General features: G+C 48.7%; 1 protein-coding gene across 1 annotated transcript in view; it reads left to right on the top strand.

The window, feature by feature from the left end:
* The window catches only part of SMCHD1 (structural maintenance of chromosomes flexible hinge domain containing 1), a 1,054,086-nt gene that overhangs the window by 360,111 nt on the left and 676,730 nt on the right, over positions 1 to 17,245 (top strand). The gene's annotated exons all lie outside the window — the stretch shown is intronic.

Here is a 17,245-nt window from a genome sequence, read left to right as displayed (position 1 = left end):
TACCTCCCTGCTTCCTGAATTCCCAACTCAGTTTCTAATGCCTAGCTTAGGAGTAGGCTGGCTGTTCCTGTGCTGGGGCTCTCAGTCTCAGGTTCTTTTCTCTTTTTGATTTTATTTTGAGTTTTTTTCTCTTTCTTTTACTTAGCTGTTGATTTCAGCATTAGTTAGCTTCTTCTGATGAAGATGATCGTGCGGAGCTGGGTCTCGGACTGGCCACCCTGGATCCCAGGGCTCAGGGCCAGGGGCTTCCCAGCCTGCCATCGAGCGTTCAGCACAGGTTTTCCTGGCACATTGAACGACCCATCCCTGTTCGCTGCAGGGATGCTATCGGTGAGGTGGCTACCTCACTGGACGCCATGCGGTTTCGCACCGCAGTTCCTATGCGTCCTGGCTGCGACACTCCCTGTCCTTCAGTGCAGCGGTTTGATCGCTGGAGCAGGCTCCCCACGCCATCCGGACTGGTAAGTGTGCATCTATGTGGGGACCTGTCTGTTTGGGTGTCAGTCTGGGACTGTGTGACCCTGCATGTCTGTGTGGCTGCTGAGCTCCCTGTCAGTTCCTGTGTGGAATTGATGCCTGTGTGTGGGCTGTGAGGGGGGGGGGCTCTCCTGCTCTGCTGAGTGAATACATGATGCAGTCTGAGTTTTGGGCATGCTGTGCGGCGACCCGCCATTTTTTATGCGGCAATTAGGGTGGCCGGTCCTGTGTGGTAAGGCGCGGCGTTTTGGCGCCAAACACCGCTATTTTGGCGGCGATAGATCAGGCCACATGTTGGCGCCATTTTCTATTTGCCTATGGAAATCCTCAGCCGAGCGGCCATGTTTGTGTAGCCTCTCATAGGCTTCATAGGGGCGGTCAGTCTTGCATCACTTCCTTTTGCTCTGGGACAGCGATCGGTGGCAGCAGCCTGTGGATCTCTCCAGGTTTTTACCTTTCCATTTTCCTGTATTCCTTGCCCAGTGTTCTTATCCCTGTGGGGGTCGGTGTATTCAGTGGGTGCGGGGGGCTACGCTCGCCGCGATCTTAAAGGGGCAGTACCGTTTTTTTCCTAATCTTGCTGGGGCATGGATTCTCAGGATTGCAAGTTTCCTCCCACCTTGGTGGGGGGCCAAGGGGCTGCTGCTTCCCCCGAGGGGGCTGATCTGGCTACTATTGTGGCAAATTTGGCTGCTCAGGTGCAGATGCTGGTGGCTGATCGATCCACCAAACGGCCCAGAGTGTCTATTTCCTCTGATTCAGAGGGCGATGGGGCTGCTATGGCTGGAGTGCCCTTCTCAGGGTCTTACTCATCTCTAGACCTTGTGGGGTCTGACGGGGAGGCTGAGGTGGAAGGGGTTGATATTTCTCCCCCTGGCTCGTCTGAAGAGCTTGCACTCATGGATGAGTTGGTTGCTTCTATCAAGCAAACGCTGCATTTGCAGGATGAACCATGTCCTCCTGTTTTGATGTCCTCTTATGGGACGCAAAGGAAACGCAAAACATCGCAGGTTTTTCCTTGCTCTACGGAATTTCCGCGCGGTTGATGAGCAATGGCGCAATTTAAAGAAGCCTTTTGCTGTACCGAGTAGGTTCAAACTGCGCTATCCGTTTACACCCACCACTGATGAGCGTTGGTGTGTGCTGCCTCAGGTGGATCATGCAGTGGCGATTTTGAATAAGTCCACTGCGATCCCCGCTGAGGATACCCCGGTGTTCCGGGATCCGACGGACAGGAGATTGGAGTCTCTGGCCCGTCATGCTTATACGGTTGCTGGTTCTATGCTGAAGCCTATTTTTGCTTCGATTATGGCAGCCCAGGCTATTGCGGACCGCATTCGGGGGTTCAGGAAATCGTTCGATCTGGGTACAAGATCGAGTTTCTCGATCGGCCGGCGGGCAGATTTTTCCCCTCAAACCTTCAGCTGACTCCGTAGCGCTTGCAGGATCTGCACCTGGCGGTGCGGGACCTGCGGGCCCAGGGAGTGGTGGTTCCGGTGCCTCATCGGGACAGATTTCGGGGGTTCTATTCCAATTTGTTCACTGTGCCCAGAAAGGAGGGCAAGGTACGTCCGATTCTGGACTTAAAAGCTCTGAACCGCTTTGTGCGGGTTCGCAAGTTCCGCATGGAATCCCTGCGCTCGGTGGTGGCTGCCCTGGTTCCGGGGGAATTCATGGCCTCCATCGATCTGAAGGGATACGTACCCTTCACATCCCCATTTTCGAGGGTCACCAGAGGTACCTTCGATTCGCAATTGCGGAGGATCATTACCAATTTGTGGCGTTACCCTTTGGTCTCGCTTCAGCTCCGCGGGTTTTCACCAAGGTGCTTGCGCCGGTTCTGGCCTTGTTGAGAGCCCAGGGCATTTCTGTCCTGGGGTATCTGGACGATATCCTGATTCGGTCTGCGACCAGTCAGGGCCTGGTGAACGACCTGTCCATCATGATGCAGACTCTGCAGGAGTTCGGGTGGACGATAAACTTTCCAAAGTCAACTCTGTGTCCGTCGGTTAGTATTCCCTACTTGGGAATGATCCTGGACTCTGCTCAAGCGAAGGTCTTCCTGCCGGAAGACAAGCTCTGGACGCTTCAGGACGCAGTCAAGTCCCTCAGGGACAATCAGTACTCGTCCCTCCGGACGTGTATGAGGTGTCTGGGATTGATGGTCTCGGCCTTCGAGGCGATTCCCTTCGCCCAGTTTCACACGCGGGGTCTCCAGGCGGAGATTCTGGCCGTGTGGGACGGGCGACCGCAATCTCTGGATCTACAGATCTCATTGAGTCATCGTGCCAGAAGGGATCTTCTGTGGTGGCTCCGGTCCCCGGCGGTGTCGGGGGGCAAGTCTTTTCGCCCTTTCTCATGGACAGTGATCACCACGGATGCCAGCCTGTCGGGCTGGGGTGGTGTTCTGGGCGTTCTGTCCGCCCAGGGACCTTGGTCGGAGGAGGAATCCTCCCTTCCGATCAACATTCTGGAATTGCGAGCAATATATCTTTGCCTTCTACGTTGGAAGGATTCCACGGCGGTGGCCTACATCAACCACCATGGGGGCACCAGGAGTGCCCAGGCGGCTCGGGAAGTAGCCGACATTCTGTCTTGGGCCGAGACGATATCTGCAGTCCACATTCCAGGAGTGGAGAACTGGCAGGCGGATTATCTGAGTCGCCAGACCTTGGACCAGGGAGAATGGTCCCTTCACCCGGATGTCTTTCAGATGCTGTGCGCGAAGTGGGGGTCCCCAGATGTGGACCTGTTCGCGTCTCGTCTAAACAACAAGGTGGAAAGGTTCGTAGCAAGGATGCGCGATCCTCGGGCAGACGCCTCAGACGCGTTAGTGTCACCCTGGCGTCAGTATCGTCTGATGTATGCCTTTCCACCGATTCAACTGTTGTCCAGGTTCCTTCGCAGGTTGGCCTCGGAACCGCACACGGTGATTCTGGTGGCACCGGACTGGCCTCGCCGGTCTTGGTACGCAGACCTCGTGAATCTGTCGGTCGACGCTCCGTGGCGTCTGCCTCTTCGAGAGGACCTCCTGTCTCAAGGACCGATATTCCATCCTGCTTTACAGTCGCTGGCTTTAACGGCCTGGCTGTTGAAAGCCAGGTCCTGAAGGATAGGGGGTCTCTCCCCTGAGGTCATTCCCACTTTGATTAAGGCCATGAAGGCCTCTTCGGGGAAGATTTACTACCGTACTTGGAAAGCGTATTTTGCCTGGTGTGAGTCCAGGGGGTATTCCCCTCGCTCATACTCGGTGTCGAGAGTGTTGGCTTTCCTTCAAACGGGTGTGGACCAGCGTTTGGCGTTGGCCACGATTAAGGGTCAGATTTCTGCACTGGCCGTTCTCTTTCAACGCCCTGTGGCGTCTAACTCTTTGGTTAGCACCTTTGTTCAAGGGGTGCGACACCTGGTCCCTCCTAGGAGGGAGCCTTTGCCTCCATGGGACTTGAACCTTGTTCTGTCCGTGTTGCAACATGCTCCTTTTGAAAAGATCAGGGAGATCTCGTTACCTCTGTTGTCCAAGAAGGTTGCTTTTTTGGTGGCGATCACTTCGGCTCGCAGAGTGTCGGAGCTGGCGGCCTTGTCCTGCAGCTCTCCCTACTTGGTGATTCACTTGGATAAGGTGGTCTTGCGACCTAACCCGTCTTTTCTTCCGAAGAGGATTTCGGAATTTCACCTCAATGAGGACATTGTGTTGCCTTCGCTCTGCGCGAGGCCAAAGCATCCGAAGGAGGTGGCTTTACATTCTTTGGATGTTGTTCGGGCGATCAGGGTTTACCTGTCGGCGACTAAGTCTTTTCGCAAGTCGGATTCTCTGTTTGTCCTTCCTGAGGGACCTCGGAAGGGCATGCCGGCGTCGGCTTCTACCATCGCCAAATGGATCAGGCAGACCATTGAGCAGGCCTATGCTTTGAGGGGGAAGGTTCCCCCCAAGCCTGTGAAGGCGCACTCTACCAGGTCTCTGAGTACGTCTTGGGCCTGTCATCATCGGGCTTCTGTGGCCCAGGTGTGTAAGGCGGCGACTTGGTCGTCAGTTCACACCTTCTCAAAATTCTACAAGGTGGATGTTCAGGCATCGGCGGATGCTTCTTTTGGCCGCAAAGTTCTTAGTTCGGCAGTGCCTTAGGGTCCCTTGCTTTGGGTCCTTGGCTGTTGGGATGTCTTTATCCCTGGGTTACTTGTTTTCCTGGGTTGTTGCTCCTGTTGAGCACGTTTTCATGTTGCCCAGTTGGTTCTCTTACTTTGGTAAGGTTCCTTTCTCTGATGTGGGTACTGCGTTGCTTTATGCGCGGCTGCGTTTTTTCCCACCCCTCATGTTTACACTGCTATGGGACGTCCCCATTAGTGATGAATATGAAGCGGCGGCGACTGTCGGAGGACGTAAGAGAAAACTGAATTTTTGTAAAATCTTACCTGTAAAATTCCTTTCTCTGAGTCCTACGGCAGTCGCCGCCCCCCGCCCCTCTTTTGGGGTTTGTTTATGTACTCTACTGCTATGCTACTGAAACTGAGTTGGGAATGCAGGAAGCAGGGAGGTATTGACTGAGGGGACCACCCCCTAGGGGTGGGATATGTTAAAAGCTTTGATATTAACTATTTTGTTGCCTAGCTACTCCTGCGGAGCAAAGGTCAATAACCCCATTAGTGATGAATATGAAGCGGCGGCGACTGTCGGAGGACTCAGAGAAAGGAATTTTACAGGTAAGATTTTACAAAAATTCCGTTTTTTTGTGAAGAATCAACAAGTGGGACACATCATGAAGTGGAACGAAATTTATTGGATATTTCAAACTTTTTTAACAAATAAAAAACTGAAAAATTGGGCGTGCAAAATTATTCAGCCCTCTTAAGTTAATACTTAGTAGCGCCACCTTTTGCTGCGATTACAGCTGTAAGTCGCTTGGGGTATGTCTCTATCAGTTTTGCACATCGAGAGACTGAAATTTTTGCCCATTCCTCCTTGCAAAACAGCTCAAGCTCATTGAGGTTGGATGGAGAGCATTTGTGAACAGCAGTTTTCAGTTCTTTCCACAGATTCTCGATTGGATTCAGGTCTGGACTTTGACTTGGCCATTCTAACACCTGGATATGTTTATTTGTGAACCATTCCATTGTAGATTTTGTTTTATGTTTTGGATCATTGTCTTGTTGGAAGACAAATCTCCGTCCCAGTCTCCGGTCTTTTGCAGATTCCATCAGGCTTTCTTCCAGAATGGTCCTGTATTTGGCTCCATCCATCTTCCCATCAATTTTAACCATCTTCCCTGTCCCTGCTGAAGAAAAGCAGGCCCAAACCATGATGCTGCCACCACCATGTTTGACAATGGGGATGGTGTGTTCAGGATGATGAGCTGTGTTGCTTTTACGCAAAACATAACGTTTTGCATTGTTGCCAAAAAGTTCGATTTTGGTTTCATCTGACCAGAGCACCTTCTTCCACATGTTTGGTGTGTCTCCTAGGTGGCTTGTGGCAAACTTTAAACGACACTTTTTATGGATATCTTTAAGAAATGGCTTTCTTCTTGCCACTCTTCCATAAAGGCCAGATTTGTGCAGTATACAACTGATTGTTGTCCTATGGACAGAGTCTTCCACCTCAGCTGTAGATCTCTGCAGTTCATCCAGAGTGATCATGGGCCTCTTGGCTGCATCTCTGATCAGTCTTCTCCTTGTATGAGCTGAAAGTTTAGAGGGACGGCCAGGTCTTCGTAGATTTGCAGTGGTCTGATACTCCTTCCATTTCAATATTATTGCTTGCACAGTGCTCCTTGGGATGTTTAAAGCTTGGGAAATCTTTTTGTATCCAACTCTGGCTTTAAACTTCTCCACAACAGTATCTCGGACCTGCCTAGTGTGTTCCTTGTTCTTCATGATGCTTTCTGCGCTTTAAATGGACCTCTGAGACTATCACAGTGCAGGTGCATTTATACGGAGACTTGATTACACACAGGTGGATTCTATTTATCATCATTAGTCATTTGGGTCAACATTGGATCATTCAGAGATCCTCACTGAACTTCTGGAGAGAGTTTGCTGCACTGAAAGTAAAGGGGCTGAATAATTTTGCACGCCCAATTTTTCAGTTTTTTATTTGTTAACAAAGTTTGAAATATCCAATAAATTTTGTTCCACTTCATGATTGTGTCCCACTTGTTGTTGATTCTTCACAAAAAATTACAGTTTTATATCTTTAGGTTTGAAGCCTGAAATGTGGCAAAAGTTCGCAAAGTTCAAGGGGGCCGAATACTTTCCCAAGGCACTGTATATACACACAATGACAATTTGGAACCAATACTAGGGTCAGGATAGCCTTCTTGGTGTACAAGATAGGCTTATTACAATGTTTTTTTTATAGTTAGACGTCTAATATGGCGACTCTACAGATATACCTTTTACAGTCTGCACATGTGGGAAAATATCCGCTACCAGTTATAATTGTTATTTGTGTATAAAACAGTAGGTGCCTTTTTATGGAAGTACAACATATATAGCCCATCTGCTCATGACTGGAACATGATTGGTTAGGTCATTTTTTTTTTTTTTTGGTTGCTAGCTGTAAACTCCAGTGCTAAGCTCCGTTCACATATATGTGAATTGGATGCGATTTGAACCACATCCGATTCGCATGCCTTGAACCAAATTGGCTTTCTATGGAGCGGTGAAGTGGCAGTGCGAATTCAGTACAATTTTAAAAAGAGTCCTGTGTGTTTTTTGAGTGGTGCAGTTCAGATGCGAATTCAAAGCTTATTGCCCCCTATGGGAATGCTTATGAATCACACATGCCATCAGTACGAGTACTCATTCACATGGGGATGGGGGGGGGATCTGAGGGTTTACAGATTCCAATACACCCGGAGACCCCCGCAACCACTGGCTAGGCTTGTGGGGAAGAGGCCCTTATCCCCATCAACTTGGAGACCAGGTGCTTTGCGGGGGAAAACACATCCCCAATGTTGAGGGTACGTGGCCTGGTATGGTTCAGAAGTGGGAGGCTGCTTTCTCGTCCCCACCCCCCTCTTTCTTGGCTTGCCTGGCGGCATACTCAGAATAAGGGTCTGGTATGGATTTTGTAGGGGACCCCACACCATTTTTCTTAAAATTTTGGTGTGGGGTTCCCCTTAAAATCAGAAGGGCCTGGTATGGATGGGCGGGGGGGCATGATGTCCCCCCCCCTCCCCCCCAGATGTTATTGCCAGCAAATCTTTGGTTTATATTCTGCTGTCAGTGGGGAGCCTGGTTGCTAATGACATGGCGGCCCGCTTCTTGATCCTCTCCATAACAACCAGCTATTGTTAAGGATGCCGGTCACTGTCCGCTCCGAAAAAATATGCATCTGAACCATATCTTAAATAGCAGCTGAATAGCTGCTTTTGATATTTGCTGTGGGGGCATGGCCAGAAACTGAGCTGAATGGATGCGTGTTGAAGCTTCTCCTCACGGGCCTGCAGTAATACAGCTTCAGAATAGCACCCCCGCACCAACCGATAGGCAAATCCTGCACCACCCGCTCGCAGAAACAGAGGGGACCCTCTGCACACCTTCCAGAAAACCCGCCAATCCATCCCTTCTTCGGGCAGACAGCGGGACCGCCGACAGGAGGCCGGGACTAGAGGCGCCGCAATGATTCCCTCAGCAGCACTATTCCCTCAAGGACCCCCGCTATGCAGCTTGAAACTACCAATGCTGACACTCTTACAGACTGGTGTGAACCTTGGGATCAGCTCCCCGAACATACGGATCCTCCACGTGCCCTGCCTGGGGTTTTCTCCAGCCTGATGGCAGACAAACTGATGTCATGGAGGGAACAATTCCAATTCCTTCCCACTAAAGAGGATTTAAAACTGTTAATCACTGAGGTATGGGAGAGCTGCCGTGCTGAAATGAAAACTCTGCAGGCTGATTTCCATCACCTGGCTAGCCAGGTGGAGGACATGGAAGAGGACTTGCAAGCGACAAAAATCACAGTACATAGGGCCCAAACCCAACAAACTGATGACCGCTAGATCCTCCGTGACATGCAGTGCCACTTGGAAGATTTGGATAACCGCAACCGTCGTAATAATATCAGGATTAGGGGATTCCCGGAGACTGACGGCCCCGAGGACCTAAACTTCAAACAATCTTCAATACACTACTGGGTGTCCCTGACTCGCAGTATATTGAGATGGACAGAGCTCATCGGGGGCTTAAACCTAAGGGCCCCTCATGTAACCCCAGGGACGCTATCTGCAGGTTCCACTCATACACTCAAAAGGAAGACATTATGAAAAAAGCTTGAGCAACAAAACCACTTCTATATGAGGAAACCCCAATACAGCTATATCCTGATCTCTCATGGATAACCCTACAAAAGCGCAGAATTCTACAACCACTTTTACATACCCTACAAGACACTGACATTACCGACCGCTGGGGCTTCCCAATCAGCCTCTCAGCTACACGAGAGGGAAAATTGGCTGTCCTTCGTGTCCCGGAGGACCTAGGAACATTCTGCAGAACATTAGAGATTCCAACATCATACCATCTCCCACCTGTTCCACCTCCTGTCTGGCAAAGAGTCACCCCGAGGAAGCGAGGGCGTCCTGCACAGTCACCTCGCAGAAGTCCCAGACAGAGGCCAGCCTGACTTCCCCCTCCACTATTAGGGTCCTACCTATGTCCGCAACGCAGGTCTAGTATCTCCATAACTGCCGTTCTGTTATGATGGCTACATTAGTCACCGTTTAGTTGGTGCCGCCCCGCTACTCCTAGCCTGCCGCCCCCCCCCCTTTTTTCCCTGGGCGCATTGGCAGGGGAGTATTGGCGGACACCCAAACCAGTCTACGACTGGGTCTGTGCAACCGGTGGGGATTCAACCCCCTCTGGGCTTCGGCCCAGGTGGAGAGCACTTTCGGTTTATGCTAGCACTTTGCCCAAACTGTAATGTGTTGTTTTCACGGTTATATGCTTTGTTATTGCGGGTCCCATTACACTTTTTTTTTTACTTACTCCTGCAGGCCCACTATGGATGTGGGCGATACATACAGCACTTGGTTACTGACACTTACCCTCCTATGGTGTCTTGAATTTACAAGTTCCTCTCTTGATTGAATTTTGCTGCCTTTCTCCTCATTGGGGACGATGGCGACCAAATGGAACATTTGGTATAATATTGTTCGTCTTATTTTTATCTCTGTTTTTACTTCACCTGTTTCTCTTTCTTTCCTGCATTTATTACCTTCCCTGGCCCCTCACTCCTGGAGGACCCCGGCATCTCCCTCTTGAGGCTGCTCACCTACGATTCCTGGACGCCCTGCCTTACTCTCCCGGGGTCAGATAAGTACAGTACTATAATTTCTCTACATCTACATTACTTCAGCCCACTCACACCCCCCCCCCCCCCCCCCCTACACCACCATGATATACTCCTTAAATGTGAACGGCCTCAACTCTAACTTTAAATGACACCTAGCATTGCGGTCCTTCCGGGAATCAGGTGCAGACGTGGTATTTGTGCAGGAGACACACTTTGACAAGAGGGGTACTCTGGCATTCGCGACCAGGCTCTTCTCCTTGAGCTACCTTGCTTCTAGCACTAAAAAGAAAGCTCTAGTGGTGATCTTAATAAAAAATGGGTTCCCCATTTACGCCCTCTAAGATCTACGCAGATCCCCAGGGACGTTTTCTTATACTGAGAGGCAGCTGGCAACATACCAACGTAACTTTCTGCAATATCTACGCCTCCAATGCAAACCAAACGAGCTTCCTAAATCGGGCATATGGCCGCTTGTTTAGAACCCCACACTCCTTTCTGGTGATGGGTGGGAAATTTAATCTTCCCTTTTCGCTCACGATCGGACTGCCACTTCTCCCTGGACACCTTCGCAAGGACTGTCCCGTCAAACCCAATTATTCCAAAAACTCACACGCAGACATGCTCTGTTTGACGGGTGGAGGGTCACGCACCAGGCGGAACGCCAATACACTCATTACTCCCAGCCGTTCTGGACTTACACAAGGCTTGATTACTTTTTTGTTAATGCCCTGTCTTTTCGGGCAATTGTAAAGGCGGCGGTTCTCCCTATGTCCTGGTCGGATCATACCCCGATAACCTTGGCCCTGTCTTTGGACGATAAACTGGTCAAGCATTGCCACTGGTAGCTCAATGATTTTCTGCTGAAAAATTAGTCCACCAGGGCACAATTGGAGAGCCACCTAACGTACTTAGCGGAAAATCGCTCCCCGGGTAATGTCTGGGAGGCTCACAAGACGGTGATCCGGGGACACTGTATAGCCATCTCCATGGCCTGCAAAAAAAAACAAAAAACGCCCAGCTACTGAGGCTGCAGACTGGGTCGAGGCTGCAGAGCTGGGGTCGAGGCTCTCGTCTTCTGCCTCGCTGCGTTTGCTCGTTTGCCTTCGTTCGCTTGCGCGCTGTCCTGAAGAGCATTGAGGTGGGCAAGACTGAGAGAGTCATTTTGCGGCTGCACCAAACTTATTACGATAAAGGCAATGAAGCTCATACCCTGCTTGCTCGCAAACTTAAAGAACAAACTTACATGGTGGCCCCTCGGGCTCTTCGGGACAGCCCGGGGGGGGGGGGGGGGGGGGTTAAAAACCCACCCTGATCACATGGCTCGGCTATTCGTGGACTACTATTCTGACCTCTATAATGACCCCTCTATAAAACATCAACCACCATATGAAAATTTCCAAAAATGTGTACGCTCTTACCTTGAACGTTGTGGGGTCCCCAAATTACCACGGACGGCTCTACAGTCTCTCAACTCCCCGATAACGGAAGATGAAATAGTGGGGACAATTAAACTTCTCCCGAATCATAAATCCCCGGGCCCTGATGGCCTCCCCTATGAGTACTATAGAACCTTTCTCACAATTCTTCTCCCACGTATGGCTCAGTTGTATAATGGCTTCATGCATGGGGAGGAGATCCTGAGAGATATGCAGTCCTTGCATCTGACCCTGATACCTAAGCCAGACAAGGACCATACCCTGTGCGACAATTACAGGCCCATTGCACTGCTTAACTCCTATTTGAAAATTTTGACAAAATTACTCTCCATTTGATTAAATGCATTCCTCCCCTCCCTGATACATACAGATCCGATGGGCTTCGTCCCTTTTAGACAGGCAGGTGACAATACAAGACAAGTCATAAACCTCATAGACATAATAAATAGGCAAAAAATGGAAACACTCCTGCTGAGCCTAGATGCAGAAAAAGCCTTTGATAGGCTCAGCTGGCTATTCATGTTCACGACCCTGGAGTATTCCGGGGCCCTTTCCTCAGGGCTATTTACGCCAGTCCCTCCGCCTCGATAAAGACCCCCTTCGCATCCTCAACTTCTTTTACTATTTCCAACGGGACGCAGCAGGGCTGCCCGTTATCTCCATTGCTTTTTGCACTATGTATCGAACCGCTGGCGGCCCACATTCCCTCAGACCCGAATGTTCAGGGGATTATGGTTAGAGGGAGGGAATTTAAAATCTTGCTGTTCGCTGACAACGTTCTCCTTACTCTGACAAACCCACCAACGACCCTCCCTAATTTACACAAATTGCTCTCTGCCACTATGGCTCCTTGTCTGTCTACAAGGTCAATACCGCTAAATCGGAGGCCCTACCGCTTAACCTGCCCTCTTCCAAGATTCACCACCGGTCAGGGACTTTCCCTTACGTTTTGGAAATCTACTGCGCTTAAATACCTAGGAATAATTATTACACCTAGGTTTGAAAAGCTGTATGAGGCCAACTTCGTACCCTTATTCGCATCTATTAGTCTTCTCCTGAATAGGTGGAAACACCTCCCGATTTCTTGGTTGGGTCTTTTAGCCACAATAAAGATGACAATTTTACCCAAAATCTTGTACCACTTCTTGACCTTACCGATACCTGTCCCCCGTGCTCAGTTCAAGAGGCTTCAAGCAGACCTCTTGGACTTCGCATGGCATTATAAACAACATAGGGTGTCTTACCCCACGATCTCCACCTCCAGGAGTGAGGGGGGATTGGGGTTTCCTCCTGCACTACTACCATGCCACCCAACTCAAGGCCATCGCCTCTTGGGTGACCCTGTCAGCCTATAATCGTTGGACGCAAATAGACAAGCTATGGTTAGCTCCAATTCATCCCAATAACTTGCTGTGGAACTCTGATGCCGACATCCCCTCGACCTCTTTGTCACACACCAGGACCCTAGTGTGAAACATCTGGCGTTCATTACGTTGGTCTCACTCCCTACAATCTGAAGCCTCATTATTGACGGCTTTTCTCTTTAACCCGAAAATGCCAGACAGCTTTACCCATCACATGATCGCCCCCTGGTTACAGCGGAATCTGTTTCACTTTGGTCACTTAGTGAACCCTGTGACAAGGGTGCTGCTTTCGTTTGATGAAAGCAGGGACAAGTTTGATATGCCCCGCAGCGCTTTCTTTGGTTACCTACAAATTTGGCATTACGCTTTGACTTTCGCACCTCACCTCCAGTCTTCTAAATTGTCTCCATTTGAACGACTCGTTTTATCGGGTCCCTCTGAGAAAGGCTTAACATCAGACATATACAAACTACTAAACGTGAGACACATTGACTCTCAGAATAAACATCCCTACATGCTCAGGTGGGAGCGAGCCCTGGGAGAGGAACTTTCTGTTGCACAGTGGCAGGTGATATGGACCTGAGCAGCTAAAAGCTCTATTTGCACAGTAGATAAAGAAAATTCTTATAAAATGATTTTCTTCTGGTATATGACACCTACTTGATTGCACGCCATACACCCTTCAGCTTCAGATCGTTACTGGAGGTGCCATGGAGGTCGGGGCACGTTGCTCCACATCTACTGGCAATGCCTACTTTTGCAGCAGTATTGGCGCTCAGTTCAAGACCTTCTCCACCGCTTACTCAATGCCAATGTTCTCCTCGATCCTAAAACATACCTTCTGGGCTTACTCCCCCCTTGGCTGTCGAGCTCAGTCAAAAAATTAGCTAGCTATATCTTGACCGCTGCCAGATGTCTGAGAGCGCTACATTGGAAGGGTCAGTTTCCCCTCTCCCTGTTGGAACTTTACGCTAGAATTAAAGATGTTGAGAGAATGGAGGCCATGTTGGCTCGTCTGACTGACAAAAAGGGAGAGACATCACACGATCTGGGAGCCTTGTCAGCTGGCGGCAGACCTTCCCTGACCCCGTTGCTGGATGGAGCGACGGGGGAGGGCTGTCCCCCCCCCCCCCCTTTTTTGTTTCAGGTTTTTGACTTCCGTGGACTCCAGGAGTGTCTGGGCCAAACCTCTAACGTCCCCCCACCCCCCTTTGCTTTCCTTCTTTTCCCTTCTTTCGCTTTCCTCTTTTTTTCCCCTCCTCCACTCTTCTTTCCTTTTTTTTTTTTCTCCCTTCTTTTTTTTTATTTCCCTCTTACCTCTTTTTTTTTCCTTCTTTTTTGCAATTCTGTGTTTTCAGTTCTTGCTCTTTCCAGGATGAGGGTTGATGCAAGTGATTATACATGCTCTCCTTACGGTACTATAGGACTGCTATGCATTGCTTTTTGTATGTTTACGCTTTATGGACTTTCAAGTTTCTGTTTTAATGTTGTATGCCTACTTGCACACAGCAGATTTGGATATTACTTGATTCCGCAGCATGTTTGTTAAAACCTTTTTTACTGCCTTTTTTGTCTGTTTTTCTGGTTGGCTTTCATCCGCTTCTCTTTTCTTTTTGTATGTCTTAAAAATATTAATAAAAATTGTAAATTCTAAAAAAAGAAAAAAAGAAATTTGCTGTGAAGACGGGCTTAAACTTCGCACCACACGTGTGAGCTCAGCTCTACATCGAGGTTGTCTCCTAAACAAAGATTTGTGTTTCCCCTCCAAAAACCACAAATAGTTTGTCAGTAATACATAAACTGTTAGGCAGAGTGCAGACATCTGTGTTGCAGTAGGGCAACAATGTATCACAACGGAGCTCTTAAGATACCTGCAATTATTTTTGTTTCGCTTAGTGGTGCAATAAATTGCAACGCATACCCATTGCGGAATATATTGTAGATACTGTGCTCTAAAACAATACAGGACACAGGCAAAGTCGTAGACGTGTGTTACATGCTCCTAGTTTCAGTTTATTGAACACTTCCAAACAGAATTTTCAGGACCCCATATAACTTTTTCCACTCACAGGAAGCCTCATTTTTTTAACCAAGCAATAAGGGATTAACAGAAATGGATGGGAGTGTCCTGTACTGTACTTAAAGAAATGGATTTTACAGAAAAGTCAAAATCCTTTTTTCGTCATGGTACAGTACAGGACACAAACATATATTTTCTTTATCGTACATCACGTGTGGGCGCCGGGCGGCGCCATTTTTAAAATGAAGGCGCCTCTGGAACAGGTAAGTGAAACGGCTTCACTACCTGCCATTATGCAGGGCTGCGGTCATCCTACAAGGGATGCAGTGCTGCGGGCATGGTCTACCTGTACCATGCCCACAGCACTGCATCTCCTGTAGTATGCCCACAACCCCGGATCCTCTTGTACCATGCCAGTACCCTGCATTCTCCTGCACCATGCCAGTACCCTGCATTCTCCTGCACCATGCCAGTACCCTGCATTCTCCTGCACCATGCCAGTACCCTGCATTCTCCTGCACCATGCCAGTACCCTGCATTCTCCTGCACCATGCCAGTACCCTGCATTCTCCTGCACCATGCCAGTGCCCTGCATTCTCCTGCACCATGCCAGTGAGTGCCCTGCATTCTCCTGCACCATGCCTTGCCAGTACCCTGCATTCTCCTGTACCATGCCCGCCGCCCTGCATTCTCACCCTAGGGTCCTTATTTTAAATGGGTAATAAAAAATATCAATAATTATCGATATCGACCGATATGAAACACTGATATCGTGATACAGTTTTCAGCCATATCGCCCAGCCCTAATCTGGGTTATACTCTACCATTAGGTGAATGGACGTTCCTCCCATACAGGAAGAACCTCAGTTTTTTTTTTTACCATTGTCTTGAAGGTGGTGGTCATGGCTATTAAAGCTCTTCAAAATTTCAAAGATGTCCCAGTAATTGGGCGTTCTATCTGATCCATTTAAATGGCTAAGCGCTCAAAGAGTGGTACCCATGCCTCGGCCAAAGAAGATCCAAGGTTTTGCCCGCAATGTGAACCATTTGGGCATTGGACCTTTGTAATGAAACCCTGGTTTTTATTATCCCAAAGAGTTTTCAGAAGGGTGCTCTACAGGACCATGGGAGTGGACCCCATTAAAAATGGGGACCCGGTCCTTGAAGGTCGGATTGACCAAGTTTGCTGTGATGGGTGAAGGATGGGTCCTGCTGAGGACCCTTTCAGCGGGACTGGTAAGTTATTCCTTTTGTTTTAGAAAAAAAAAAAAGAGGTTTAAGGGAATGAGTAGGCACATTTTCTCCTAACTGTAGTTCTGTTTTGTGATCACTAGATGGTGCTGTTCAGCAGTATTGGTTTTTACCTGTTAATGTAGTCTAGTCCCGGTCAGCTTGGTGACGATGTGGCTATGGGAGCGGTGCTAGCTGATGACTACTAAACAAGAACATACATGAAAAAGTAGGACTTTAACGGCCAAAAGGAGGGATGATCACAATTGTATAAAAAATATTGAATTTTATTACATCCATATATCTAAAAAACATTTACATAGAACATTATTTAACATAAAAATATTCCAATTAGGAATATTGTAAATACAAATGACAAGAATGTCACTGATAACAGAATATTTAGGTCCTCAAAGCTGACGTGTTTTGCCACAGGCTTCTTCAGGGCTAAATAGACCTTACAGACATTATCTACAAAAGAATATATACATCAATTATTTTTACAATCGAACATTTAATGTAATAAATTGCACATAGCTGAAGCAGAAGGCATATAGACCAACCTAATCACTAGATGCGCCAGACATATTCCCCTCTGGGGCAGGCGCCGGGACTATGTAAGCAGGAAGGACCATCTATGTTGAACATTAGATTTTAGTAAAGGGCTGAACTCATCCAGCCATACATGGGCTAAAGATGTACAAAATAAATGCACACTACTACTGTCAGTAGGGGAGTGCTCCTAAGCAGGTAAGCCCACCTTCCAAAAGAGATAACAAACCAAGCATTTGCAGTGGATATCTTTGATCATCTATGTATATAATACAAATCCATCAATGTAGTTAATTAACAGGGAATAAATAATATCTCTCGATGCAAAATGGAGGAGTACCTACTCAATCTCAGACTATATATGGTGACTACCCCGTCAGTCACTATTGTGGGAGTCCAGACCGACACATAATCCCACTCAGTATAGTCTCAAACATCAAGACCCCTTCTCCATCCTAAAAAATATATCCAAACATGTATTATCCTTCTATTGTTGCCATTCTTGCCTGCAAGGGCTTCAGCAATAACCCCCATTACCTTATCTCATGTGTGTCAACGTTCCCGGTCGCTGCTGCTGTATCTGGTGTAGACCGGATTAAATAGTCCCCTCTGCCTGTTTTGTGCCAACAGGCGCCGGATGTTGGCACGTCACGTGGGGAACCTCCTCCCCGGATGTCAACATCCTGAAATCACTTCTGCTCATCGACGGACATCAACAGTGGAAGCGAGGGGCCGAGCGGCCGATGGTCTGAGGTGGGGCGCAAGACCAGAAGTCCCACGCACATCCGCCTTGGGTCAAAGAGCCACCAGGGGGCAGCCATTGCAATGATATCACGGACCTGCACATGGACGCCCTTGCCTCATTTTAAGCAGG

The sequence above is a fragment of the Pelophylax lessonae genome, assembly GCF_965119305.1.
Source record: "Pelophylax lessonae genome assembly, chromosome: 5".
Taxonomy (NCBI): Eukaryota; Metazoa; Chordata; class Amphibia; order Anura; family Ranidae; genus Pelophylax; species Pelophylax lessonae.
Note: the sequence above shows the minus strand (reverse complement) of the source record. Positions and strands in the feature narration are given on the sequence as shown.